The sequence below is a fragment of the Schistocerca serialis genome, chromosome 3 (genome assembly GCF_023864345.2).
Source record: "Schistocerca serialis cubense isolate TAMUIC-IGC-003099 chromosome 3, iqSchSeri2.2, whole genome shotgun sequence".
In the NCBI taxonomy this organism is placed as follows: domain Eukaryota; kingdom Metazoa; phylum Arthropoda; class Insecta; order Orthoptera; family Acrididae; genus Schistocerca; species Schistocerca serialis.
Window position 1 is genome coordinate 418702624 of NC_064640.1, and position 17720 is coordinate 418720343.

A 17720-nucleotide genomic window follows, 5' to 3' on the forward strand; every position below is an offset into this window, starting at 1 on the left:
CTGATGCAGTGGCGTCCAAGACACTCAAATAGAAGAATCGGATGTCCTTTGGTGCGATGGAGAGACGACATCCGATGACATGAGGGAAAATACTAGATACAGACTGCCCAGCAAAGATGGATACGGAAATGTCTGAAGCGGCCTTTGTCAAGGAGTGGATATGTAGAGACTGAAGAAGAAAGCAAGTTACCAATCTTTTCACCACATTGAAATCTAGCTTTTTTCAGACAGTACTTCATTAAACGTAATTGCATCATCTGTGAAATGTCTACCGGGTCATTATTATACAACACGAACAGAAAAGGTCCCATTACACGTCCTTGTGGCGCTGCTGAAATTACTTCTACTTCTCTCGATCCAAGGTAACATGCTGCGTCCTGAATACCAAGAAATCCCCAGTCCAGTCACAAATTCCGTTTGATTCTCCATATGGTTACCCTTTCAATAATAAACGCCTGGTCAGTGATGAGTCACTACTACTTTATTTTATTTTTTATTTCACACGCCTAGTTCCGTAGGACCAAATTGAGGAGCAAATCTCCAAGGTCATGCAACGTGTCAGTACATGAAATTATAACAGAAAAGTAATAAAAGATAAAATAAAATGTTTATGAATCCAAAAAAAATGACAAGACATAAGTTTATGTAAACGCATTCAACAATATAACATAGAAATCAGCTTAATTTTTGAAGGAACTTCTCAACAGAATAGAAAGAGTGACCCATGGGGAAACTCTTTAGTTTAGATTTGAAAGCGCATGGATTACTGCTAAGATTTTTGTATACTTTTGGTAGCTTATCGAAAATGGATGCAGCAGTGTAGTGCACGCCTTTCTGCACAAGAGTCAAGGCAATGCGATCCAAATGCAGACTGGATTTCTGTCTAGTATTAAGTGAGTGGAAGCTGCTAATTCTCGGGAGTAAGCTGATATTGTTAACAAGAAACAACAGTAAGGAATATATATGTTGAGAGGACAACGTCAGAATACCGGACTAATGAACAGGGGTCGACAAGAAGTTCGGAAACTTACACCACTTACTGCTCGAGCGCGAGCCAAAAATACCCTTTAAGAATGGGATGAGTTATCCCAAAATATAATACCATAGGTCATAAGCGAATGAAAATAAGCAAAGTAGACTACTTTTCGTATCAAACTATCACTTAGTTCAGATACCGTTCTAATAGTAAAAAATGCAGCATTCAGTCTTTGAACAAGATCCTGAATAGGGACTTTCCACGACAGTTTACTCTCTATCTGAACACATAGAAATTTTAACTGTTCAATTTCACGAATCATATGCCCATTCTGTGAAATTAAAACGTCAGGTTTTGTTGAATTGTGGGTTAGAAACTGTAAAAACTTAGTCTTACTGTGATTTAGCGTATTCCTCAATGATCCAACTTTTGGAGCAACTCTTCAACAGTCTGAGCCATATACGATATTGTGCATGGAATTTGACTTGTTAAAAACTGTCAACTTCTAGGTGGAGGCTAAATGAACACATCAGTCTATTTATCTCTAAAACACATACGCACTCAAAGAAATCGGAGCTTTCATGAGCATCTTGGGACTGACCTGCCCTGAAACACGCCTCTGCTTATGCAGTGTACTTTGGATCGACCCCGGGAGAGAAATCAGGTAACGTGCGGAAGTATGCGTGCGACCGGTTTCCAGAAGCTCCATACGCGAATGTGACATGAGAGAAAGCAAAAGATTCTCGTTCGGTACCTCCGTGTAGAGATCAATCTCAAAGTCACTTGCATGCAGTCTTCCTAGTGGTGTGAATTTCCATGGCTGTAAAGTCACTTTTACACAAGGACTTTCTTGTCTCAGACGACTATTCGTGGCTAGTGAGTCTACTGCAGCGCCCCTGGAATATTATTTCCTTACAAGTATAGGAATAAAAAAAAATATCATTTCCCTTACTGAAAACGCAGCTATTTGAAAACGTCAACAGAGCGTTCAAGGCAAATGGATTATCGCTGAATTTTGACTGTTCAATACTTGTCAAACAATGAAATACAATAAGTAGAAAGTTTTTTAAGTTTTTGGGATTACAGATAGATCACAAATTCAGTTGGAAAATCTGTTTCCTAGAATTTACGAAGAGCCTTGGTTTAGCTACGTTTCCAGTACGAATGGTTACTGCTATAGGCGGTTTTAAATGAAGAAGCTAGTTATTCTGCATATTTCCATTCACTAATAGGTTATGGAATCATTTTCCTGAGGAAATTCGAGTTACACGGATAGTATTTTCAGAATACAGAAGCGGGTTACAAAAATCTGGTGATACTGCTAAAACATTCTGCAGAGATTTCTTTAAAAAACTGAGTATTTTGCCTATAGCTTCACAATACACATATTCATTAATGTTCTTTGTCAGTACTAATATTTCTTTTTTCACGAAAAACACTGAAAGTCATGAATGTAATATTTCGACCAAAAACAACTTCTAAAAAATCTTGGATTTAGCAGTAGTACAGAGTGGAGTCACGTGCCTGGATGCACATGTATTCAACAACGTAACATAGCACATTAAATATCATGAAGATAATGTGGCGGAGTTTAAGACTGACCTGAAGAACTTCATGTTATACGACTGTTTCTACTCCACTGCAGAATTTGTTTGCAGAATTAGTTTGCAGAAAATTTAATGTTTTAGATTAATTTATAATTATGATTAGTACTGTAATACATTAATGTCATTTCACTGTATTAAACTTAAATGTGCATATTTGGCTTCTTTCCGCGTCCAAGACACCATTCTCCGTGCATTTCATGGAATACTACTACTGTAATGTAACGAATGATCGTTTTGTTTACACAGCGGTAGGAAACGGCACAAATGGTTGCTTCCTCATTCACAAGGGATGTTATAAATCCCAGGGATCCTGAGACTGAGACTGCCCTTTGCATCTCCTTTATCTTCTTAGGAGGTCGGTAAATAGATCTTATACCTCGTCCTCCCAGAATTCTGTCTGTTTTGTTGGATACAGCGCCGCAGACAGAAAGGAACATAATTGGTGGCTCATCACGTGAATGTCGATATCTTACTCAATGAATGTTCTAACAATACTTTTTAATGTTGGAGTAATTTGGATTTTGACCTCATCATCAAATGCCTGTATCTACTTACCCACTTTGGAATATTCACTGGTTCACCCCCAGATGGTTTTCCTAGAAAAAGAAAACAGAAAATGATTTAATTTACGTGTGTGTTTGTACCGCACTAGACAGACAATGTAGACATTATGTGAGGAATAATGTAAGTAAATGCTGGGATCGCTGGTGTACAGTCGGATGTAGATAACCTCGAATACTTCAGAAGATAGTGGGAATGCATACTGACAAAACCAGTACATGGAACTACGTAAATATACCAGGTTACATTTACTATTTGGTATGGTGAATGGCCATTTGTTCAAAATGTAGGAAAATGTTAGTTACTGAAGATCAGCAAAATAAACAATCCTATAATGTTCGAATACAGTATTTGTGGTGTGCTGCTTCACACAGTCACATCAATTAAAATTCTAAGTATAAGTAGTGGGACTGTGACAGAACTAGTGCAGTCTGCATTGTTAGTCGATTTCCTCAAGGTCAAGGTCAAGGTCACCCCTCCCCCCATTCTCCCTGCCCCTTTCCCCCTTCCCAGTTCTAGGCCAATTGGGTGAGATAAAATGGCTGCAAATTCAAAAGTGTGTGTTCCTACTGGTCTAAAAAGCTGGTGGAGCCAGCATGGTTATCATATTTATCCTCAAGTAGTGTATGTCACTTCAAGCAATTCCCCCTCTCAGTTTATTACATAGTTACTATAACTGAGGTCGTGTCATACCTCCTTTATGAATTAATACATATCATGCTGCTTCTATGATTTATGACCTAGAAATGTGTGCCTTGTCTCCACCACTAGCGGGAAATTCAAAAATTGCAGTTGGAGCATTATCCTATTGGACAGGAAAGATGTTGCAGCCTGCATTGTTGCCAGATTGGTTCCATTCACTGTAGTAAAAGGATCGTCGTCATGTTATGTCAGCAGCAGAGATCTGCCACCTCCAGGTATGTTAAAAGAAGAAAACTGACTCATTCAGTTGAATGTAAGAAGTAACTCATTGCTCATTATTATTCACTGTACTTTTTCGCAAATACTCCACAACATAATTACATGGTCACTTTTTCGAAACTACGTAATTGCCTCCCACTGTGACACAGAAGTTTGAAATTTGGCTCAAAGAAGATGCCAACAACCTTCCTCTGTAATGATGCAGAAGCCCTGCGACGTCACTCCAAGGCTCGGCGACACTTCAGACAGCAGTGTACCGACACATGCGAAGAAAAGGCTAGACCTCAGAAGTTCATACGAGGTGTAAGGTGGATTAATGACGTCACATTGGCGCCAAATTTCAGCGCAGTTCTGACCAACGCCACTGTGGACGTGTCACATGATGGGAAGATTTTCATACCCCCTGTTACTCATATTACTCACATTTCATCTCTACTTTTGAAACCTATGTTATGGAGGTCAGTACCCCGATGCCCAGCGTAGAAATCACGCTGTTTTCTTATGGGTGGCCGTGGGAAACAATTCAGACACACTGCCACTCAGTATCGATAAGAAAAGGCCTCAGAGAGGTGGCATAAAGTGCAGCAATCGAAACACCCCTTCCTTAGGGCGTGAATGCCAATACATTTAGCTGTAGAAAATTACTTTTCGCACTGTGATGCGGAACAGGACGACTTTCCCCATAACCTTTGCACTGCTGACACTCCCCAGTCGGTTCAACCCTTCTCTAAGGTCATCATCGGCCTGAAACTCCACTGAACGTGATTGTACCCGTTTGGAGTGTATCACAACTGTTATTTTTCCTCTGGTACAGAGAGTGAATCCTCTTGGGACAGCTAAAAACCATCTGAAGAAATGTGAACTTGAACGGAAGTGGCAAACGGTGTTTATGTTTTTTCAGCCCACCTGTTTTGCTCCCCTCCTGTGGCATGCTCACAGGGGGGTGGGGGGAGATGGGGGATGGGGGATGGGGGGGTGCGTCATTGACACATGGGTGAATAAAACGGCAGCGTCCGCCTAAGCCTTTCCCCCCACCCCTCCTCCACACACACACACACACACACACACACACACAAAAAAAAGGTTCAAATGGCTCTGAGCACTATGGGACTTAACTTGTAAGGTCATCAGTTCTCTAGAACTACTTAAACCTAACTAGCCTAAGGACATCACACACATCCATGCCCGAGGCAGAATTCGAACCTGCGACCGTAGCGGTCGCAGTTCCAGACTGTAGCGCCTAGAACCGCTCGGCCACCTCGGCCGGCCTCCACACACACACCAGGTTGACAACACCCTCAGTGCCACCCACAAAATTTTATTGAATACTTTAAAAATGTGCATGTACAGAGAGAGCCAGTCACAGATTACTAGGCGCCGTTATGACAGGCATCTCTTTCGAGACCCCTTCGATTTCTCATGTGGCCAGCAGATGCTAGTTCAGCGATATAGTGCTACTCAACTCAGGGGTGTTCAAACGGTTGTCTGTCACGATGGAATCTAGTAATCAGTAACTGTCTCTATACAGTTACATTTTGAAAGTGCACAACAGAGGCGTGCAGGTGGCGCCGAGAGTGCTGCGGAACTTGGGGGGGGGGGGGGGGAGGGTGGTTGTCTTACAGCGACCCTTTTACATTTTATTCACGACTCCCCTCCCCTCTTTCCTCTAATCACGCCACAGGAGAACGCGAAACAGGAGGGATGAAAAAAGCATAAACAAATTCAAATTTTGTTGAATGGTTTTGGACGATCCCTAGTGGTTCCACTCTGCATACCAGAGCAAAAATTGCGGTCCTTCTACATTCTAAAGGGGCGCAATCCCGTTCGATGGGGTTGCAGGCCCACGATGATCTTAGAGAAAGGTTGAATTGTCTGGGGGGGGGGGGGGGGGTGACAGTAGTGCCAAACGTTGTAAGAACGTCGTTCTGTTGCGCATCGCACTGCAAACTGTCGTCCTCGAATGCAAAATATGTGGGAATCAACGCCCCAAGGGAAAGGGTGTTTCCATGGACATCCTTTATACCACGCCCTGAGGCCTTTTCGTATACTGAGCGGTAGCATGTGTGAAATGTTTTCCTCGTCCACCCATAACAAAACCGCGTGATTTCAACGCTGGGCATCTCAGTTCTGACCTCTATCGCAGAGGCGTCAAAAGAGGGGGGGGGGGGGGGGAGGGGGGGAATGGTTTGTGGGTAAGAGGTGGTATGACGATGTTCCCATCGTGTGACATGTCCAGGGTAGCGTTGGGCCGAGTTATGGTGAAATTTGGTGTCAATGTGACATCGTTAACTAACTTTACACCTCTCATGAACTTCTGAGTTCTAACCTTTTTTCGCATGTGTCGACAACTTGCTGTTTGGAACGTCGCCAAGCTTGAGGGTGACGTCTCAGGCCGCCACGCTTTTGTACGACTACAGAGCAAAATTCGCAACTTCATCCTCGCAATGGCAGACAGTTAAGGGCTTACGGAAAACTGGCCCTTTAATTGTATTGCGCAACGTTCTTATGACTTTTTCCTATTCCACAGCCCTGGATCAGAAACCAACTCTGCCCAAATTATCGAATCAGGAGGCTCAATTGTTTCATAAATACGAGCTTCTATTGTCTGCACTGCTGCTGCTCGGTGAGCAGAAATCAACACCTGATATTTCGGAGCAGGAACACAACTGTTCGTTGCAGTAGCACCACCAACGCCGCCACAACCACCACCAGCACCAACTCGCCAGTCTGCATCTACATGGTTTGGGTGATGATAACAGAAACTGATAATGTTAAACATGTTGCTATAGTTTGGTTTACAGAGATTTATTGGTATAGACTATGTGGTAAGAGGGAGTACATTGATGATCAGATGACAATGGAGTACGACCCATCTACATTACTGGGCATTAAAATTGATACACCATGAAGATGACGTGGTACAGACGCGAAATTTAACCGACAGGAAGAAGGTGCTGGGATATGCAAATGATTAGCTTTTCAGAGCATTCACACAAGGTTGACACCGAGCGAGGTGGCGCAGTGGTTAGACATTGGATTCGTATTCGGGAGGACGACGGTTCAATCCCGCGTCCGGCCATCCTGATTTAGGTTTTCCGTGATTTTCCTAAATCGCTCCAGGCAAATGCCGGGATGGTTCCTTTCAAAGGGCACGGCCGACTTCCTTCCCCGTCCTTCCCTAATCCGATGAGACCGATGACCTCGCTATCTGGTCTCCTTCCCCGAAACAACCAACCAAGGTTGGCGCCGGTGGCGACACCTACAACGTGCTGACATGAGGAAAGTTTCCAACAGATTTCTCATACACAAACAGCAGTTGACCGACGTTGCCGGGTGAAACGTTGTTGTGATGCCTCGTGTAAAGAGGAGAAAAGCGTACCATCAAGTCGGATTGTAGCCTATCGCGATTGCGGTTTATCGTATCGCGACATTGCTGCTCGCGTTGGTCGAGATCCAATGACTGCTAGCAGAATATGGAATCGGTGGGTTCAGGAGGTAATACAGAACGCTGTGCTGGATCCCAACAGCCTCGTATCACTAGCAGTCGAGATGACAGGCATCTTATCCGCATGGCTGTAACGGATCGTGCAGCCACGTCTCGATCCCTGAATCAACAGATGGAGACGTTTGCAAGACAAAAACCATCTGCACGAACAGTTCGACGACGTTTGCAGCAGCATGGACTATCAGCTCGGAGACCATGTCTGCGGTTACCCTTGACGCTGCATCACAGATCGGAGCGCCTGCGATGGTGTACTCAACGACAAACCTGGCTGCACGAATGGCAAAACGTCATTTATTCGAATTATCCAGGTTGTGTTTAGAGCATCATGATGGTCGCATCCGTGTTTGGCGGCATCACGGTGAACGCACATTGGAAGCGTGTATTCATTCGTCATCGCCATACTGGCGTATCACCCGGCGTGCTGATATGGGGTGCCATTGGTTACACGTCTCGGTCACCTCTTGTTCGCACTGACGGCACTTTGAACGGTGGACGTTACATTTCAGATGTGTTACGACCCGTGTCTCTACCCTTCATTCGATCCATGCGAAACCCTACATCTCAGTAGGATAATGCACGACCGCATGTTGCAGGTCCTGTAGGGGCCTTTCTGGACACAGAAAATGTGCGACTGCTGCCCTGGCCAGCACATTCTCCAGATCTCTCACCAATTGAAAACGTTGGTCAATGGTGGCCGAACAACTGGCTCATCACAATACGCCAGTCACTACTCTTGATGAACTGTGGTATCGTGTTGAAGCTGCATGGGCAGCTGTACCTGTACACGCCATCCAAGCTCTGTTTAACTCAATGCCCAGGAGTATCAAGGCCTTTATTACCGCCAGAGGTAGTTGCTCTGGGTACTGATTTCTGAGGATCTATGTGCTCAAATTGTGTGAAAATGTAATCACATGTCAGTTCTAGTATAATATATTTGCCCAATGAATACCCGTTTATCATCTGCATTTCTTCTTGGTGTGCAATTGTGCAATTTTAATGGCCAGTAGTGTAGTTCTCCTCGAGGCATCTGCTTCTCTGGCATTCAGGTGTCCATCATTAAGATGTATGGGGATACAGCACTCAAGCTAATATCTGGAGACTCTATTTATTTACATCGTTCCAGTGTTATGAACTAGCGCGATCTACATATGTGATGCATTATGGATTGCAACAGACGGTCTGAGTCGCTGGCAACTGTATGTCATATCAGTATTCAACGACTTCGTAAGCTACATGTGTGAGAATAGTGTACATGCGAGAGAGTTAGAACAATGTATAAATTCATGTGTCCACGCAATACCAAAGTCAGTAACTTTTACATTCAGGAGTATTAAAATTCAAACAAGAGGAATTTATGGATAGAATACGTCGACACATTACTGTTCCAATAAATATTGGTACAGCGCAGGGTGAATTCAAATCAAATAAGAAAAAGTTATTTGAAAAATACTACAATGGGGATACTGTAGAAGAAAAAGAGAATGAGTACATTTTTTGATGATTGTGAATAACAATGTCTGAAACTATATCTAGAATAAATAATATTTCTTACAAGACTGTTTTATTTTTTTCCCACCCCATACTGTGTGATTTAAGAGTTTCTTACGATGCGCACTTGGTTCAAATGGCTCTGAGCACTATGGGACTTAACTTCTAAGGTCATCAGTCCCCTAGAACTTAGAACTACTTAAACCTAACTAACCTAAGGACATCACACACATCCATGCCCGAGGCAGGATTCGAACCTGCGACCGTAGCGGCCGCGCGGTTCCAGACTGTAGCGCCTTTAACCGCTTGGCCACCACGGCCGGCACGATGCGCACTCATTGCAGTTCAGTGATTAAGGTAACTGAAGAGGAAAAGGCGGAGCCCTTTTACTACCCACACTAAACAGTCTAAGCTGCAGTGGCTGCACATTTTTCTAAGAATTTTTTAAAGAAAAACGTATATGAGGTACTGTGAAAAAATTATTTTATTTGTTCCCTTTTACAGCCCCCACAGCACAGTTTGGCAGAGGGAGGTTCATTAGTTTGATATTTTCCGTCCAAATTAAAATTTATACCAAAATACTCATACATGGAAATAAACAGATCACTCTGAAACACTTGAGGTGACTCGTGAAATCCATGTGAAATATTACATTAGTTGTTTAGGACTTCGTGCATTGCACTTCTTGTAGCCGAGCGCATTTCAGTTAGCATTATCGTATCTGCATATCTATAGCTTCTTACCTGTTGTACAGAAGACTCGGTTTCTTAACAAGTTTCACTATATAGTCTGTATTCAAAGGATGATACCTACGATTTGATTAGTAACGCGCACCATCAAGTGAGCCAGAACAGTGAACGCACAGCAAAGCTGCGAGGTGAAAGGATCGTTGGGCATCTCGCAAGTAATGAGTTGCCGGGAAACGACAGAGAAACAAATATCCCGTCGTCATCCGGTGCAACTTGCTAGGCGTCAGCCCAGACCGGCGCTGAAACACCGTGTATTTAACCTTAGCGCCTGTCTGTCCGCACCTCCCTCCAGCTGTGCCAACATCGCGACTACCAAAGATTTGTCAAATACGGGAAATCAGCAGTCGGGAGAGAGAATGGGGGACGTACACTGATTCACAGTGAAACTGCAACGCCACCAAGGCGATATGCAAAATACGTCAAATTGGCGTGAAGTGTACTGCGTGCTTGGATATTACACTACTGGCCATTAAAATTGCTACACCACGAAGATGACGTGCTACAGACGCGAAATTTAACCGACAGGAAGAAGATGCTGTGATATGCAAATGATTAGCTTTTCAGAGCATTTACACAGGGTTGGCGCCGGTGGCGACACCTACAACGTGCTGACATGAGGAAAGTTTCCATCCGATTTCTCATACACAAACAGCAGTTGACCGGCGTTGCCTGGTGAAATGTTGTTGTGATGCCTCGTGTAAGGAGGAGAAATGCGTACCATCACGTTCCCGACTTTGAAAAAGGTCTCTGTAGCCTATCGCGACCAAACACGGATGCGACCATCATGATGGTGTAAACAGAACTTGGATTCATCCGAAAAAATTACATTTTGCCATTCGTGCACCCAGGTTCGACGTTGAGCACACCATCGCAGGCGCTCCTGTCTGTGATGCAGCTTCAAGAGTATCCGCAGCCATGGTCTCCAAGCTGATAGTCCATGCTGCTGCAAACGTCGTCGAACTGTTCGTGCAGATGGTTGTTGTCTTGCAAACGTCTCCATCTGTTGATTCAGGGATCGAGACGTGGCTGCACGATCCGTTACAGCCATGCGGATAAGATGCCTGTCAGCTCGACTGCTAGTGATACGAGGGCGTTGGGATCCAGCACGGCGTTCCGTATTACTGTCCTGATCCCACCGATTCCATATTCTGCTAACAGTCATTGGATCTCGACTAACGCGAGCAGCAGTGTCGCGATACGATAAATCGCAATCGCGATAGGCTACAATCCGACCTTTATCAAAGTCGGAAACGTGATGGTACGCATTTCTCATCCTTACACGAGGCATCACAACAATGTTTCACCAGACAACGCCGGTCAACTGCTGTTTGTGTATGAGAAATCGGTTGGAAACTTTCCTCATGTCAGCACGTTGTAGGTGTCGCCACCGGCGCCAACCTGCTAATCATTAGACGACTATACGAAAATGACAACACCTTATCGTTTTTAGCTAACGTACTATTGTAATTATAAACAAGAATGATGAAAATGCCTGACATAACCGCAGGGTAATTTTTCTGCGTAAGTTGTGTGTAACGTAAGAGAGTATTGAAGGATTTCACCGTATAGTTAAATATTGAAGCCACTGAAGGTATTACTTACAGTCATTCATCTGGTAATCACTTAGCTCCTTCCTTATCCGAATCCGAGAAATACATTTCAGTTCTGGAAATGTCACCCGCTACATTGATAACGAGCCGATCAACAACAGAATCCACGAACCCAACCAGGCGCAGTATTTTCTCTTCTTTTATGACGAGCCGTTCTATATCCCACCAGTGTTCGGCATTGATGTGTGAAAAAACTGCGTGCATTAGTTCCAGTATGTCTGGCAGCTTAACAGTTTTGTTACGTTACAGTATGTCTGGCAGCTTAACAGTCTTGTTACTTCTCAGGCCAAATCCCACAGCTTGGCTCCAGATCATTTTGTCGGGTCCATATTGAAATGGTACAGTGGCAAATGTAAAAATGCAGCATTTGAATGATGTGTTCGATGCTGTGAAAATAATTGTTTTTCATGTTTCTACGATACTTATGTACCTCTGTGGTATAAAACGATGGACATAGTCCAAATAAAGAGTATTTGGTTTTTCATTTTTGCCTTAAAAATTAAATTATGTTTTCTTAATTTAAACAACTTTTATGAACAGTCTTTCATAAAACATCTATAATTAAGGATTTGTATCTGAAATGGAAACAGGAAATATGTAATTAGAAACAAGAAGACGTGGATTATTCATAAAAAATGATGAATTTTATAATTACGAGATGTAGGTATTTCAAATTGAACGAGAAAAACGAATTATACTGTGGAGATGTGCACCAACGCACGAATAACCGCATTTTGTTAATATTCCATTACGCTCCCGACTGCGCTACCCATTCAATATAGATTAGTTTTTCAATTGCATTATATACAAAACTTTAAAGCCGATTATCTCTGTAAATTTATGAAAAACATTAAGAACATCCTGTTTCTCGGAACTTTTCAACCGTGTTCCAAGCGCGTGTTTCACTGCGGAACAGAAAACAGCCATTTTCATACTGCGCATTATTAGCACGAAAAGCAGAGCACATTGTCAACCTAATGAAGTATATGTTCGAGACTAACTTCTATTTATGATGTTTATACCGTGTGTGTGTGTATGAGTGAGAGAGAGAGGGGGATAGAGCCGACGATTTTTTTTGGGGGGAGGGGGGGGGGGTGGCGGGTGTACTAGCTGTTAGCGAGTGGCAAAAGTATTAATATAATAATACTGTCCAATGTAATAATAATAGAACCCATCATCTTTACACTCACTCATCCATGAACCCCTCCACAGAACATTGAAACGAAAAGTCAAAACAGCTGCCACCAAAGTTTTCAGCCACTCGCTAACAGCTAGTACACCGGCCACCCCCCCCCCCCCCAAAAAAAACACTCATACACACACACACACACACACACACACACACACACACACACACACACACGGTATAAATATCATAAATAGAAGTTAGTCTCGAACGTATACTTCGTTAGGTTGGCAACAAATAGGTAAACGTACCAAAGAAGATGAAACACGTAATGGAATCGCAATATTCACGCTGTGAAAAGCAGTGTACGACGAAATAGTTGTATCGAGTGACAAAAGAACAATAGTGCACCACAAAAAAGAGTGAGAAACATGGTGAACAGAGTGTGGCAGGCGAGAACACAAAGATGTGATTATATGACAGTGATAAAAGTGGTAGTGCGACCTCCAGACCAGAAGAGGAAACGCAGATCGGCAAATCGTAAGTAATTACTTTTTTTACAAAAAATCGCGAAGTGAACTGTTTGATAATCTAAAACTAACAAAACTGTATCGTTATAGATCCCACTGATGATGCCTTAGAATAGGAGAAGGCGAAACGCGTATGGAATACGATAAATAAAGTAACTAGCAGCAGGAAAAGGCAGTTTTATTTACAAAACAAGTATTCATAGCACAATGTTTGCTTCCGTGTTAAACTTATGACGAGTAAAGTATAGAGCACAGAGTTTTTGCAAACTGGACGGCCTGACACCCTTGGTTGTCGAGTAGTAATATCAAGACTGTCGCGAGACTTGTAGATTGAGAATGGGGAACTTGTTGTAAAATAATACAAAACACCTTTCTCTTTGTTCATTGTAGCCATAGATAATGTATTAAATGAGTTATCGGTATGTTGAATTCACCATTTTGTTCATAGAACTTCCAGTCATGGCACTAGAGTTGTCTCTTGTGCTGCTATGCATTACCACTCTCTGTCGGTCCATGTCTTAAAAATCTTCTCGTGCGGCGATTATATACTTTTTCTTCCGTGTGTTTCTTTGTTTCGTTAGTGACAGGTGTCATTATTTTACTTCTTTCACAGTGATTTAATTTGAGAAGTCATCAGAAATGAATAAAATTATTGTTAGATAGAGATCTTTGTCAGTTTATGAAACATCAGATGCAAAGCAACAGTTAAGCAATGTGCCTGAAACTTAATAGACGCGCAAAACTTGTCTTGCGATTTTCTCGGAATTGCCAGAGTAGTACACCTTACTTACTTACTACTTGCACATTGTGTTCTTTTAATGGCCAACTAAAGGTGTATACAGCGCGAAGTAAATCCGTGATCCCAACGTCGTGGCCGGCCGAAGTGGCCGTGCGGTTAAAGGCGCTGCAGTCTGGAACCGCAGGACCGCTACGGTCGCAGGTTCGAATCCTGCCTCGGGCATGGATGTTTGTGATGTCCTTAGGTTTAACTAGTTCTAAGTTCTAGGGGACTAATGACCTCAGAAGTTGAGTCCCATAGTGCTCAGAGCCATTTGAACCATTTTTGAACCAACATCGTGGCCTCCTCTTGTTAGAAATGAAATACAAAACTGAATATTTCTTTAAAATATCATTTGTTGCAATACAGTCTCTTTTATTCATATTAGCGAAAGGGTATCACTGTTTTTATCTCATTTTGTTGGTTATTATTCGTTCCATTTGAACGACAGCGCTGCACTACAGGGTGGATGCATATTAGAAGGGTGTAGCCATGAGGAAAAGTTTGGAAAGCTCTGGTTTAGAGTATTGGAGGCGCGTGACCGCTGCCGATGGTGTTCATTCAGCTGCGATGCGCGAGAGAGACGGCGATTAAACTTAGCATGGCTTGGCGGAAGTTGCCAAAGATGAACGATAGTATCTCGCTTAAAGACATGTCTCCGTATTTTTAAATATTTTTTTCAATAAACCGGCCGTGGCCTTTTCGAAGAAACCGTCTAGCTAGCCGCCTTAACTGATTTGGGAAATCCGTTTCATCCCGAATACAAATCCAATGCCGTATTCTGCTGAACTCTGTGATTCCATGCATTGCTTGCCTTATACCTTCCCGAATACCCCAACACTGATACAAAGATTTGTGCCAAAACACAACCTTGGGTTAATTATTCCACAAAAAGCGGAGAAATTCAGCGAACAGTTCCGTGAGTTAAATCTGGGCCATTGAGTGGGCGCTTTCACTTGATTTCTCTACGTAGAATGAGCCACGGATCAGGTTGCGGCGCGAGTTCTTTGTATTCGTGGCAGCCCTGCACACTGGATGCGACCTTGCATCATTGCCTCTGCTGTTTTCCGGACGCAGTTCTACGTCTACCCCCAGTCACAACACAGCGGTCGCAAGTCAGGAACGCGCTGTACTACAGCGTGGATGCACACGAGCGATTTATCATCGCGAATTCGCAGGTTCATTTCTTCGCGCGTTTTAACAGTACATGTGAAACAATAGAGCGACGCACACTATGGGAGCGAAGCTGCGAAATCGCAGCGAGAGAACTGTGTCCGCCAACAACTGCTGCTTCCCAGCGGTCTTCCCGCTCACTGCGAAGCAGCAACACTGTGAGAATTTGGCAATACACACGTGTTCGCAACTTTGGAAACAGCTATCGTCCGCCTGCCGGTTTGGACGTTGAATTATATATTGAAGATGCGAAAAAACAGCCTCAAATATCGGACATACCTCGCAAGGAATGCCATGGTAAGATTAAGACGAGAGCCACATGGTTTCAAATGCGTGAATTGTTTTGTGAGGGTTTTGCTGCGAAATCACATCAGGAGTAAGATGGTATTAGCAAACGTCGAAATTAACTATTTAGTGTTTACGTTCTAGTGCTGACTTTTTGCTGGAATGCGGCCATTCAGAATTTGAAATAGCCCTAAAAAGCAAATGATTCGCTCCATGGCTAGAGCCTTTTCACCTCAATGGTACATCTTCAGTCCAGAATAACATATAAATGAACAGGGTGTATCAGAAAGAATCATCCTATTTGGCACGTCTATATTTCTGAAACTAATGAACATATGCAATGAATTTTGTTTTTTGATAGACGGGAAACTCAAAAAGTTTTTTTTCATACATTTTCATAGGTGTTCAATATGCTCCCCTTGAGATGCACGGCATATGTCAATGCGGTATTCAGATTGTTCCCACACTGCAGCGAGCATGTCTTGTGTTATAGCTTCCACAGCTGCTGTTATGTGATGTCTCAGTTCATTCATTGTTGTTGGTAGCGGAGGCACGTAAACAGTCTTTTATAAACCCCCACAAGAAATAATCACATGCAATCAGGTCCGGTGACCTTGGAGGCCAGTAATGTAAGGCTGAATCATTTGGTCCAGTGCGACCGATCCATCGTTTAGTAATCCTTTGGTTTAAATGTTCAAATGTGTGTGAAATCTTATGGGACTTAACTGCTAAGGTCATCAGTCTCTAAGCTTACACACTACTTAACCTAAATTATCCTAAGGACAAACACACACACCCATGCCCGAGGGAGGATTTGAACTGCAGCGCCTTAGATCGCTCGGCAAATCCCACGCGGCCTTTTGGTTTAAAAATTCCCGCACTTCTAGATGCCAGTGTAGCGGTACAAAATACTGTTGGTAAATGAAGCCGTTAGAATCAGACTCCAACTGTGGTAAAAGTAAGTTCTCAAGCATATTGAAATATGTGCTTCCTGTAACAGTGTTCTCAGCAAATAAAAATGGACCATACATCTTTTGCGGTAAAATGCACAAAACACGTTAAATTTTGGAGAGTCCCTCTCTCCTTGTACAACTTCATGCGGTTGTTCCGTACCCCATTACGATGGTTCACCTTTCCGTTTAAATGGAATGTTGCCTCGTCACTAAACACTAAGCGTGGAAGAAAACTGTCATCCTCCATCTTGCCAAGAACGAAATTATAGAACCCCACTCGTTGTTGTGCGTCACCTTCACGAAGAGCTTGCAGTAGCTGAATTTTGTATGGTTTCATGTGTAAACGTCGACGCAATACACTCCAGACGGACATCGAAGGCATGTTGAGCTGTCGAGCTGCACGGCGAACGGATTTCTGCAGACTTCTTGTGAAACTATGGCGGATGCGTTCGACGTCTGTGTCAGACACTCGGGGACGGACCGGCGATTTGCCTTGCACAAGCAACCTGTTTCTCGGAATTGTCCATGCCATCGTCTAATGTTCTGTGCTGTAGGATGATTCACACCGTACCTAGTACGAAAGTCACGGTGAACAGTTAATACTGAACCGCAGTGCGCAAAATATTGAACACGAAACGCTTTCTGTTGTCCCGACACCATTTTTACTAGAACTGAAGCGTTGCTACCTAGCGGGAACCATGTAAAGCTCGAGAGTTTGCTCATTCCAATAGTATGTTGTTCACGCACATATCTCAAGTAACATAATAGTTATGATTTTTTTTAAAAAATCGAATGATTCTTCTTGATACATCGTGTATATTATGTTATTTCAGACATTTCAGTGTAATGACTGTTTTCTTGTACAGCAACCGACTTTTCTGCTTCCTTCTGCTTACGCCCACATTGTTTGCCTACCAGTTTAGTACTGCTGCGCTATTACCACTGCGATGTCACCGTGTGTGTACTGAAACGATTTTTGACGCTATTGAGCTCGCTGTGAGCACAGCACGCGCATCTCCTCGTTGCATCGAGCCTGAGGCGTGAGACAAAATGAACCGTCCTTGCACACATTCTCGAACGTACAAGATGGTTGTTTGGTATCGAAATAAAAAGCAGCATCTGTCCCTTTACTGAAAAAGCAGCTTTCGAAACATCTGAAAATATTTGCAAATGGTTAAAAACAAACGGTTTATGTGAGTTTTCCGGATTTCCCGGTGGACCTACTGCAAATGCACTTCTTGGGATTGCCGTCGCATGACATTTGTGCTAGTCCCACAGTACTCTTTCGAAGCAGCTGTTCAGCAGCTTCAGGTGATCACAGTAATTACTGCTGCAATACGCGGGTGACAGATATTCGCACAGCGGCGTCCAAATTTATCACGGCCACAAACAAGAACCACACATGAAACTTCTTGGTAGATTAAAACTGTGTGCCGGACCGAGTAGAGCACTTGCCCG

At 43.2% G+C, this 17720-nt stretch overlaps 1 protein-coding gene across 4 annotated transcripts in view; it reads right to left on the minus strand.

Moving 5' to 3' along the window:
• The window catches only part of LOC126470295 (elongation of very long chain fatty acids protein AAEL008004), a 338249-nt gene that overhangs the window by 143978 nt on the left and 176551 nt on the right, over window positions 1–17720 (minus strand). For all 4 annotated transcript variants that reach the window (XM_050098057.1, XM_050098051.1, XM_050098052.1 and 1 more), the window contains exon 3: window positions 3139–3179. The gene's annotated coding sequence lies outside the window, so the exon portion shown is untranslated. The remainder of the gene's footprint in view (window positions 1–3138; window positions 3180–17720) is intronic.